Genomic DNA, 12,407 nt, shown 5'->3' with positions numbered 1-12,407 from the left:
GTCTTAATGAATTTAAAAAAGTAGAAAATGTCCACTTACTGAGGACCAACAGCCCAGGTGAATGATACTATCTAGACAGCTCGTGAAAAGGTCTACAAATGGAGCTTCATGAGTAGGGCATTAGCCCCTAAAAGAGTTGTTGTGGCTGGAAAAAAAACCCACTTCACCAAAGAAATTCCATTCACTTTAAAGGCTTGCTGGCTTGCATAGGATCTGTACTTTTCTGAGTACTAAAGTCAATATTTGAAGAGGCTGTTGCCCTACTGATTCCCTTTTCATATGGAAGAACTGTATAGACCACTGAGCTAAATTCAGTGAAACTAAATCCAGCTTGAGATCCCTACTGGGTATCTGATGAGATTGTAGAACTGTGCAGAATCCTTTCAAAACACTTTTCAAGAATGTGAATGACAGGGTTCACAGGAGGAACATCTTATGCTCTTTTTGCACTGGAAATAAAAAGTTCCCATCATTAACATCTTCCATCCACAACCAAAACCCACACCCCTGGCCCTTCTCCCAAACCATGTTGTCTTCCATACTCAACCCAAAAGAATGATGGAAATGAGAATACTTCATTCGTAGAAAGAATTTCGTAATTCTAGTCCAGTGTAACTGTACACCTCCCAGTCCATGCTGATCCTAATGTCTGCTAATGTATTATTATGTGAACATGTTTATTGAAAAAGAGGACTGTGTTTCCTGGGATTTGTTTGAAGACACTGGGTACGAGTTGACAGACTGCAAATTCTAGATATGCCTCCCATTTGACGCTGAAGGAATTCTTACTAAGTAAAATTTAAGGAGAACTAAATACCACCTTCTCTTCCTTGTTCATTATTCGTTCCTCTTCTCCCCTCCTCCACCACGGGGAGCTCTGCACTGTTCACAGCATAAAAATAGGCTTTGTTCTATCTTCCCAAATAGAACTCCCCCTTAAATGGCTGCAGTCGGGGGAGGGAGCAACGGAGATGTAAAAGCTGGTAGAATTGGTCTCTGTACACAGCAATGCTAAGCATACTACACTTTATAAATCATGAGGGTTTTGGATTTTTTTTTTAAGTCTGATCTGGGTAGCCAAGATTGTTTACCCGATGGTTTAATCATCCTTACTGGAAAAAGCCAAAAGAAAAAAAAAGAAAAATCCCTTCTTTTCCTTTCACTCTCCTCATAAATGAAGGTTTTGTATTTCAATATTTTTGTCTTTCTAAAGTAGGCCTGATTTCAAACAAAAGATTTCAAATGAAGAAAGACACATAGAAGAGGTCCTAAAGAGTCCCTTGGTTGACAGAGAATTGTTGAATTTAAAGATAATTGAGTTTGACTTCTACTACAGAACAGCAACCCATGGCCATTAGGATTTTTACTTAGGCAGGGCTCATCAATTCTCACTAAACCTTATTCACAGATTGAGAGGCTTTGGCCATCGCTAATAAAATAGATGATATGAAAGCAAAGTGGAAGTTTCCAGTTCAAAAAGAATCCTCGGCCAGATCACATTCCGCAAAAGAGTTCAGTTAATATCTAATTGACTGATGAGATATTATCATTTCTATATGTGTTTCTCAAGGTCTTTCCAACGCACAGCTTCATATTCATTGGGTGAGATGGTGTGACACTCAAGAAGAGCGTATTTGAGACATAATTCCATTAACCTTTCACTGGTTAGCCACATTTTTCTTATTATATTATCTAAATGGGGAACTCAGGGCATTTAGCCACCCAGAATAACCACTGTATGTTGTTCATTATGTTTTCATAGCACTCCCACCCCAAACTGTATTTTCATTTCCAAAAAAGACATATGTACCAGGGGTGTTTTTCCTTGAGTATGAAACAGTCTATGAATGGGAAGACATTCAAGACTCATGGCTCCTGCCTCCAAGAAACACCATGGTGACGTATTTCTTGGGCCCCAGAGTATTGGGCCATGGTTGGACTAGAGTTCCACAGAACACAGTTTTAGAATCTGTGCTGCTATCTGATTTTCAAGGATGCATAATAGCAGGGGTGGTAATCCCCCAGCTCCTAGTAACCTAGGGTAGGGCCTTCATCAAGCCCCAGGCAAAAGAGGGAAAGGAACAAGGTTCTCAGGATCAAGCACTGAGAGAAGTAGGATACTGTATTATCTCAGCTTATCTCTTTCAGTCCAAGCAACCACCTTGAGAGACCTGTGCTGTTATCCTGGTTTTATAGGTGAGGAAACTGATGCTCAGAATGGGGAGTAGTTTGCCCAAGGTCATACAGTAAGAGGCAGATAGCGATTCCATTTCAGGACCCTCTGTTTCTGAGTCTGGTACTCTTTTTGTTAAACCACTCTAGGCTTGGGGTGGGATGGGGCAGGAAGGAGGATGAGGGATGCCATGGGATGTGGGTGATAGGATGGGGATCCTGAGAGGGGAGATGGAAACTTGAGGCAGAAAAGGGCCAGCAGAGAAGGGAGTGACAAAAGAATTATGCAGGAAATTCTCTGAAGAGCTTTGAATCCTATTGATCTGGAACTTTGTAGCGGCATTTAAGGTAGGGATTGTGAGTTATTGTTGCCAAAATTGTAAAGGAAGGAACAATCTGTCCTAATGTTATTGAGTAGAGTTGTGTTGCCATTTTGCATGAATATGGTTTTGGGGTTAATGACTTTCCATAAGCTGAAGTTGTTAATAATCAAATTGAAAAATTCTATAGCTGTAATGGTTCACTTTAGGTGTCAACTTGACTGGGCTAAGGGATGCTCAGATAGTTGACAAAGCAGTCTGGGTGTGTCCGTGAGGGCGCTTCTGGAAATAAGCATTTGATTCAGTAGACTAAGTCAAGATCACCATCACCAATGTGGGTGGGCATCGTCCAATCCATTGGGGGCCTCCAAACAGAAAAAAAGGAGGAAGGGCCAGCTCTCCTCGATTCTTGAGCTGGGATGTCAAGCTCCTGGTTCCCTAGCCTTTGGACTCTGGGACTTACACAAGTAGCCCCTTGGTTCTCAGGTCTTCAGACTCAAACTGAATTGTACCACTGGCTTTCCTGGTTCTCCGACTTATAGATGGCAGATTCACAGCCTCCATAACTGCATGGGTTAATTCCTTTAATAAATCTCTTCTCTTTCTCTCCTATTGGTTCTGTTCCTCTGGAGAACCCTGACTAGTACAATAACATAATTTAAAGTAGTGTTTTAAAATTGTGTTGCTACCTGTGTATATGACCCCTGTGTATGTGAAAGAGAGAGAACTGAACTGAGACTTTTAAAATGTATTTCTTAGTATGGTTCATGGCCAAAGATACTCCAAATCCATTGATTTTAAGAGGGTTTTGGAGTATAGAAACAATCCATTTACATTCAACAGGTCAAATGTTTCCAAACATATTATCAGGACCCAGACTACATGTCTACCATTACCGGGACATCCCAAAGCATCATTAATCACAGAACTCTGTATATCCCCCTGCTTTTTTTATTTTTTAAAATTGTAATATTTGCAACGTTGTGAATCAGGACAGTTGCTTTGCTGTCCTAGTTGAAATTAAGATTTGCTGTCTCTAGCATTCCTCTACTTCAGTGGGCTACTGAGCCTATCTTTTCTTGCTGAACTGTAATTTGGTGTATGGATCAGGTGCTGCCAGAAAGCACACGACTGAAGGTGGCTGCATTTCTCTGCTGGCAGACACAGTTCTAGAGCCCCGAGGGAGCTCTGTTTGCAGGAATGTAAATTCTTAAATTATCAACCTCACCTCCAAAGTACTAAGAAAGCCTACCAAGCTTGTGAGCAAAATACATATGAGTTTTTCTATCAATAGATCAATGAGGGATTTGAGGAGAGAATAAGAAATGGCATTCTGAAGGGTAACTAGTACTCGCTGTGGCCAGTGGCTGATAGTGAGTTCTCTGGAATACCAGGATTCAAAACCCAGCTCTCCTACAAGTGACTCTGGGACTCAGGTTTCTGGTCAGTAAAATAGGGATGGTAATAGAAATGCCTTGAGGGTCAAATGAGGTAATACAAACAATAAAGCACTTAGAACAGTGCCTGACACGTAGTAAGTGCTCAATAAACAAACAATGGTATGCAGAACTTCAGGAAACGAATAGGATAAGAATCCACTGTAAAACTGGTACATAACCAAAAAAAGGAATCTTACTGACTTTAAAAAAATAATTGGCAACATACGCATAAAATTTATCATCTTAACCATTTTGAAATGCACAGTTCAGTGTCATTAAGTACATTCACACTGTTGTGGTGCCATCACCACCATCCATCCACAGAACTCTATCCATCTTGCAAACTAAAACTCTGTTCCTGTTAAGCAATAACTCCCCACCCTTTCCTCTCCCCAGCCCCTGACAACCTCAGTTCTCTTTTCTGTCTATGAATTTGCCTACTCTAGGTACCTCATATAAGTAGAATCATGAAGTATTTGTCTTTTTGTATCTGGCTTATTTCACTAGCATAAAGTCCTCCATGTTGTAGCGTGTGTCAGAATTTCCTTCCTTTTTAAGGTCCACTGATTGACTACTTATTTTTTATACAATTTTATAAAGCTTATATTCCATTTACAGTTATTACAAAGTATTAGCTATTCCCTGTGTTGTAAAATACATCCTTGAGCCTATCTTATACCCAGTGGTTTATACCTGCCACTCCTCCCACCCCATCTACCTACTGGTAACCACTATTTTGTTCTCTGTATCTGTGAGTTTGCTTCTTTTTTGTTATATTCATTAGTTTGTTGTATTTTTTAGATTCCACATATAAGTGATAGCATACAGTATCTGTCTTTCTCTGTGACTTATTTCACTTAGCATAATACCCTCCAAGTCCATCCATGTTTCTGCAAATGGCAAAATTTGTTCTTTTCTATGAAGGTCCATTGACTTTTTAACCTACCAATTTTTTTTTAAGTTTTCAGAAATTAAAGATATAAATATGATGATGCCTCCACTCAACAGCAAAGGCAAATAACTTCTTGAAAAACTTCCTGGAGTTACCTGGAGATACCCATATCCTTAGGAATACTAATTAGAAACCAGTTTTCTTAAGAAAGGTATTATTCCTTGAGGCAGGCTGTTTACATTAATCAACATTTCTCTAATACTTGTCAGTGTTTTGTAACACTTTTTCAAGCGCCAATTGTAGCTTGCCAGTTCTTCTGAAGTGTGGAGACTGCCAATGGGGGAAACCAGAATGGTAACTCTGTCCCCATGGGGCTTTTTCTGTCATGGTGAAAGAGTTATTTTTATCTTTTTCATTTTACATAAGCACTGCTTATGTGGATGGTGGCTAGGTATATTGGACACTGTAAAAAGTACTGGTTTTCCTATATTTTCATATTTGCCTCCCTTTAATGCACTCAAGTTTTTCACTGGAAGTTGTGAATTTAATCTGTTCACAGACTGGAATCTGCTTACCATTGTCACAGAATGTTTCCTTTCAGTCAACATAATGGTGATAGGAAAAACAAAATCATGCTAAATAGCCATGATTAAAGAGAAAAAATTGATGGATGGGGGCATTCCAACTGTCAACCCTCAGATTATGCCTTGTCACTTTTCACAACTTTTTGGAAAACTGTTTATTTGCACATCATAAATATGTGCCTCTGTGATTCTAGATGATCATAATATCAGCATACAAGATTTAGTGCTATTTTCATTTCTTTATAAGATTAATATTTAAAGCTTAGTACACAGAGCAATAATCTGTTTCAGCATTATATTTCAAAATACTAAGGAAATTTCCAAATCAAACTAACAATTTATAAATTTCATTTCTGGGTTCAAGTGATGAAAAGGTCAGGAGAACAACTATTTATAATGGGAATTAAGAAACTGAAATAAGATTTATTTGCTACTACCTTATTCTTAATATGTAAGCAGTTTTTTATTTTATGGTAGATTTTCTGGTGATTCGGAGCTTGATGGCCCACAAAACGATGCATTAGAGGATTGCTAATGTAATGTCCTAATTTATTTAAAGATTTCCGTTGTATGTTAATTGATAACTAAGGGACATTTGAGACTGCAGAAAAAAACAAACAAAAATAAAATATCATACATAATACAAGAACTAAAAGATCCAGAGAAAAATACCAGGTAATACTTTGGGTGTTAGTACAATAGCTTTAACATGATCTGGGGAAAAAAAGAAAACGATTGCCAATTTTTTCGTACTCTTTAAAAGTAGAAACATCATAAGCCAATCTTTTTATTTATTTATTTTTGGCTGTGTTGGGTCTTTGTTGCTGTGCGCGGGCTTTCTCTACTTGCGGTGAGCAGGGGTTACTGTTTGTTGTGATGCGTGGGCTTCTCACCGCGGTGGCTTCTCTTGTTGCAGAGCACGGGCTCTAGGCGTGCGCGCTCAGTAGTTGTGGCTCGTGGGCTCTAGAGCACAGGCTCAGTAGCTGTGGCGCACTGGCTTAGTTGCTCTGCGGCATGTGGGATCTTCCCGGACAGGGGCTCGAAGCCATGTCCCCTGCATTGGCAGGCGGATTCTTAACCACTGCGCCACCAGGGAAGCCCATAAGCCAATCTTTCAACTACGAAGGGAATTTTCATTAACATATGAAGAAAAAGATGTAGACAATGAACCTAAAATGGCTTTCCACTTTTTATCATGAAAAATTTCAAACATACAGAAAAGTTGAAAAGCCTGCGCATCTGGAGCCTGTGCTCCACAATGGGAGAGGCCACAACAGTGAGAGGCCCACTTACCGCAAAAAAAAAAAAAAAAAAAGAATAGCTGCAGATTCTATCCCTAAATTCTATAACTGTAGACTTTTTGTCAGACTTGCTTTCTCTTTTTCCACACTTTTTTCCTGCAGTTGCAGACATCATTTGATGTTGCATGTATCACCATGCATCCTCTCAGAACATTCTGTGACACGACCACAATTCTCACATTAAAAAAAAAATTAGCCATAATTCCATATTACCTAATATCCAGTCCACGTTAAAACTGCCCAAGAACATCTTTTATAGTTGCTGGGGTTTTTTGAACCAGGAGCCAATAAAGATTCAGATATTGCATTTTCATCATATGTCTTTGTTTTTAGGGAACAGTCCTTCTCCAATTTTTTTTTCTCCCTCTCACGACACTGACTTTTTAAAGAGCCCAGGCCAGTTGTCTTGTGAAATGTTCCAACATTCTGTAATTATGTCACTTGACTTGTTCATCTAGGTCTAGACTTAGCATTCTAGAAGCCATGGAGGTATCTGGAATATTCACTTGCTTTCTAGCCCCTTTCTCCTCTCCAGAGTTCACCTGCCTTCAACTGTGAGGAGCACCAAGCGATGCAGAGATTAGCTGAACTCAGCTTTAACCCTTCAGAGAAATTGCTAGCTTCAGGAAGAAAAGTTATTTAAATAATACTGCCAAAAGCAAAGGCTTTTAAGGCCAGAGGAAAGGTGCCCCTGTTTAAGGTTGGTTTCCTAGCAAGTCCAAGGACTGCAGCAAGGTGGATAATTGTAGAGGGTATTAAGTGGCCAGGGTTTGCTCCATTATGCGAATATGTAGGAAGGAGCCATCAAAGGTGCTTCCTTTAACTACTTGTTCTTTTGTCTACCAAATGCCCTTCAGCTTCTGTTGAGCTTATTGCTAAACCGAAAGGATTAAAAAAAAAAAGTGTATTATCCCAACTTTTACCAGTCCACATTAACAAATTAACACGTGTGCCATACATGGGCAAGAGATGTAAGCAGGCCTGGAAGGGGCGGTGAGATGTAGAGGAACATTTGTATCTGCACCTCTAGGATGACTTCTAAACACAGGCTATTTTGGACCTACACCTCTCTAGAAGTTCAGACTTACATAAACAAAATTCACCCCGGCTGAGGTGGTGTTCTTCCGCAGGCCAAGTGTTTTTAAAAACATGACCGGCCAGCTAAGAAGTTTATCCGCCTGGTGCCTCAAATTCTCAGTTTATTTGAACACCGTGTGAACAGCTAATCTCCGACAAGTTTTGGGACTTCAACAAGGTAAACAAATGGGTGGGCTGCGAAAGTAAACACTGCATTTCCTCCCAGTCTCATCCTCAGCTCCAAAATTACACGCCCTCACTCCTTTCGCAAGCCCCAGCCTCCCCCTTCCAAAGCTTGGTCTCTTGTACCCTGTAAAAGTACTGAAATTGCAAAGGAGACATTTTCAATTATAAGTACTACAGTAATGAATTCAAGTACACTCATTTATCATAAAGGGCTTTCCCATCTGTCTCTAAAGTATACTTTAAAAGGCTGTGTATTTGATAACATTAGCACCAAGCATCTTCGACATGTTAATGTTCAGCGTTTTAGATGTTCGCTCCCCCAACCCTCAAAGACAGCATGGTGGTGGTTCCAGAAAGAGCACATTTATCTCTGGGTTTGGGAATGCCTGTGTGGTCTCTTCCTAATTTATTTGCACTCCAGTCCTCGGGGATAGCATCGCAATCCCCCTAGGCAAAAAGAGATTAGGAAACTGGGCTGTCTGCTTCTCCCCACCCTGACAGAGAAAGGAAAACAACTTCCCCAAGTCCCACAAGTTCTCTGGCCACTGTACAAATTGTTCTTGAGCATGGAGGGTTTCCAAAAGCCCTAATTAGCAACTCACAGCAAACATTTCTTTGCATTAGCTAATGATCCGGCTACACTTGTAAGCAAACAGAACCAACATATCTAATCAATGCTGAAAAACCAACCAAATGCCTATTAAACATCTGAATGTAATTTTCTAGTTAGAACAAAATGAAAACATATGCAGGTTCCTTTGATCTGCGTCTTAACAAAGAAATTGTTGATAAAAAAAAGCATACTGGTCAGTCAATGTGTCATTTTCATAAAGTCTGCTCGTTTCTCTTCAAATGCTCCCAGTTTAATTTAGTTGGTTTCCTGCAATCTCTAATTTTACCATATTGTGTGAAACCGCAAGAGATTCTTTGGATGTGATTTTATTTGAGGTTTTACTGCTGCATGGATCTGCTACTGACTTTTTTTTTCTTTCTTCTCTGCTTTCTCCCCTCCACCCACCATGCCCATCCTGCCCTTTTCTTTGGTAAAGTGGTGAGGGGAAAAAAGGTTTTAAAGCAATGCTCGGAAGATTTCTTCTGGACCCTACATTCTTAGGTTTAAGAACACTTCCAGTTAAAAAAAACAAGTCAAATGAGGAAATGTATAACAGCTGAAAGGAAGAGAAAATGACAAAAGTGATCTTTTAAAAATGTGCATAATTATTATTTATTTCAAATAAAACAGTAATAGATTTAAAAGATGAATAATTTCTATGATCAGCATTCATAATTTTTCCCATTGTGTCTAGCACCTATACTATAGATAGGACCTAGTTTTTGTAATCACTTATACTATTGGTGAGTTGAAAATTTGATAACTCAGCAACAAATGAATGGAAATATACTCATATATGCATCAATGATAAAATAAATAATCTGGCAATCTTTTTGTTTCTCTTGCAGAGGATAAAGAGGGAACTTTTTTCAGAGACAATTTCCTATGGACAAGGGGTATTTAATATTATTTCATGTAAAAAACATCATCAACATATGAATATGTTAAAGGTAAAGAAAATTGTGGTTAACAGACTTTAAACAGCAGACCAAAATTATAGATTTCGTGAGTAGGACTATTTTCCTTTAAAAAGGCTGTAGGCAATCTGCACATATATTATTTATTTAAAACATAAGATTAAAGCTACTTGATTGTTTAAACAGCATCATTTGTAATGCAGTTTGATGAGAGTTTTGTAGTATAATTATTACAGCATGACAATCACATAGAAAACATGACCTTGAAAAAGGGCCCAGCCTTCTGTCTTAAGGAGGATGTGCTGTAAGAGAAAGAAGCCATCAAAACCCGACCATCTTCATGCAAACAATTAAAGGCCTTGCAATTTTCAAATCAGTACTCTTTCTTTTCTCCAGATACTACATCATAAGGAAATCAGAAGGCCTGGTGATTCAAACTCTACTGGTAAAGAAGCACTAGTTAAAAGAGAATTTCTAATTTTTACCCTTGGCAAACTAGGAAATATGGTGAGTAGACATGTTTGCTATGAACAGTTATATTAGAGAACATTTAAAAACAATGTGTTAGAACTGATTTTGAAGGGGATGGGGAGGGGAGAGAAAAAGAAGTAGCAACAGTTTTGTTCCTGTTCTAACTTCTCTACTTAAAGTTAAGTACCAGCGTGTGCCAGTAAATCAAAGTAAAGCTTGGGTAAGCCAGAGAAAAGTCTCAGTTGTCCTAGTTGTCCCAGCATGCACAGGCATATTTGTGGCATCTAAGCACTTTCTATACAATCCTGGAGGTGATTATGGGATGAACCAACCACAAACTGGTATAGGTGGCCCATTCACTACATGATTTCAAGGCACACAGGTTGCCAACGGGCAAAGCTTACTTAGTTGCCCATGGCAGTACTCAGTTCTGTATGTGGAGCAAGCCTGTTCTCGTCATCACCGAGTTTAACCATGAAAAGGGGCAGTGCTTCCTTCCTATTCATTTCTCATGTCAGCAAAATGAATAATAGAACCCCTCCCTTACCCCACTTAATGAGCCACAATGCTGAACTTGTTTGAGAATTACTATGGTGTTGTACAGACTGGCTAAAATCACTCCTCTAATTTTTCATTTATATTGATATTTGGGATTGATCCAATTATAGACAAATCAATATCATACATATTTAAGAACTCCACCAGTGAAATGTATTATCTAAAATGATTCTTTTAATATTTCAAGAAAAAGATCTCTGTAAAAGCAAATCTTTGAATAAATTGTATTTCTGTTTAAATAAATGCGTTTCCATAACTCTTGAAAGTAAAATAATGGTAACACGGAGGCCATTAACACCAAGAACTTAAGTATGTTCCAACATAAGATGAATGCTTGCCACAGATGTGTCCTTCTCATGGAAGAATTCACCACCATTTGGCTAAAACAGCATTATTCACGTACCAATCACGTGGAAATAGCTCAACTGAACTGCTCTTTAAACTCAAGTATAAATGCGGCAATATTGAAGGTTTTCTGTGGGATGTACTTAGAAAAACAGACAAAACTGGAGATCGACGCAGTATGCCCTGTTTATTTAAAATCCTTTTTAAAGTCAAGTTCCACCTCATAAGAATTTTTTCCACGTCCTTTACCCAACGCTTCCCATTTAGCTCCTTACACATTTCTGCCGGGGGGCGGGGGGGGTGTACCACCCGAACTATGGGGATGGGGTGGGCAGGACAGGTTTTTCAGGTCTCAGTGCTGTTTATCCCATTGTCTCCCTTTGTTTCTAGTAATTGGAAACAGACTCGTGGTCATGTTGCTGAGAGGCCCCTAAAACTCTCAGCAGCCCTCTACTTCCCAACACAACGAAATCAGGACTATCAAGAGAAGGACCCGAGATTTCGCGCCGCGGGCAAAACAACGCATCTGTGACTGGGACGCGTGTGCCTTACCCTGGCAGCACCGCGGGTATCCTTCCCGCCAAACCAAGTCAGGCCAATCTTTTTGCAAAATGGTTTGAAATACTCCAATAAAAACCAATTCCTACCACCTTGGGTGCAAAAGGGGGCGTGGGCATCAGAAGCCTAGTCTTAAGCCGCTGGTGTACGTACGCCAGCCAATGAGTTGCCCATTTATGCATTTTCCACGAAGTGCACAGCCCACTCCTCGTGAGTCCGCGAAAAGGCAGCTCAAGGAAAAACAATCCTCAGAGAAATTTTTGAATGTGACCTCACTTTCAAGAGTAGCATCAAACAAGGGGCCAGCGTCGAAAGAGGCGTTTGGCTCGAACCAGCAAAAAGCACCCACTCTCCCTCATTAGAAACTACGCGGTTAGTCTCTAGTTACTTTCACTGAGATCTGAGGATTTTCGTTAAAGGGAAAGTGAACAAGTGGCAGGATTTTTGCACACTCGAGCCCCCAGGTTCCGCGGCTGCACAGTCGCGGGTCCCTCCCGCTCGCGCGCTCCCGCGCGCTCCCTCGGCTGCCCCACGTTACTTTGACTGACAGCCCAGCCCCGCCGCTCTCCTTCTCACCGACCTTCCCATCTACAGTGCCAATCTCCGCGTCTCGCCGCTTCCCATTGGCTGGTTTCGGCGTCCCGCGGCTCCTCCAGGAACAGTTCCTCACCGAGCCCGGGAGGACGCGGCTGGCGGAGGAGGGGTGGGGGTGGATGGGAGGGGAGACGGGGGAGATGGCGGAGATGGAAGCGAGCGGGGTGGGAGAGGAGGGGGGGAGGGGGAGACAGTCCGTTCGGTGCCGCGCTGCCATAGGCTCTGAGGAGACGTTGCGTCAGCACCCCACGTTGGGTGCGGCGCACGCGATTGGCTGACGCGGGCCTTCCCGCTCCCCCCGACCCGAGCGGGCCCACGTCCCCCGCCGGCTCAGCGCTCGCGCCCCCCGCCCGCGCGGGGCTGGGCGGGGCCGGCGCTGG

The 12,407-nt window shown here is 41.0% G+C and overlaps 1 long non-coding RNA gene across 1 annotated transcript in view; it reads right to left on the bottom strand.

Annotated features, from left to right (window-relative positions):
• The window catches only part of LOC308618427, a 67,574-nt gene extending 55,403 nt beyond the window's left edge, over window positions 1-12,171 (bottom strand). The window contains exon 1 of the long non-coding RNA XR_014016009.1: window positions 12,014-12,171. This is a non-coding gene — a long non-coding RNA (uncharacterized lncRNA). The remainder of the gene's footprint in view (window positions 1-12,013) is intronic.
• Window positions 12,172-12,407: the final 236 nt, after the last annotated feature.

This window comes from Mesoplodon bidens (genome assembly GCF_964165515.1).
Source record: "Mesoplodon bidens genome assembly, chromosome: 6".
Lineage (NCBI taxonomy): Eukaryota > Metazoa > Chordata > Mammalia > Artiodactyla > Ziphiidae > Mesoplodon > Mesoplodon bidens.
Note: the sequence above shows the minus strand (reverse complement) of the source record. Positions and strands in the feature narration are given on the sequence as shown.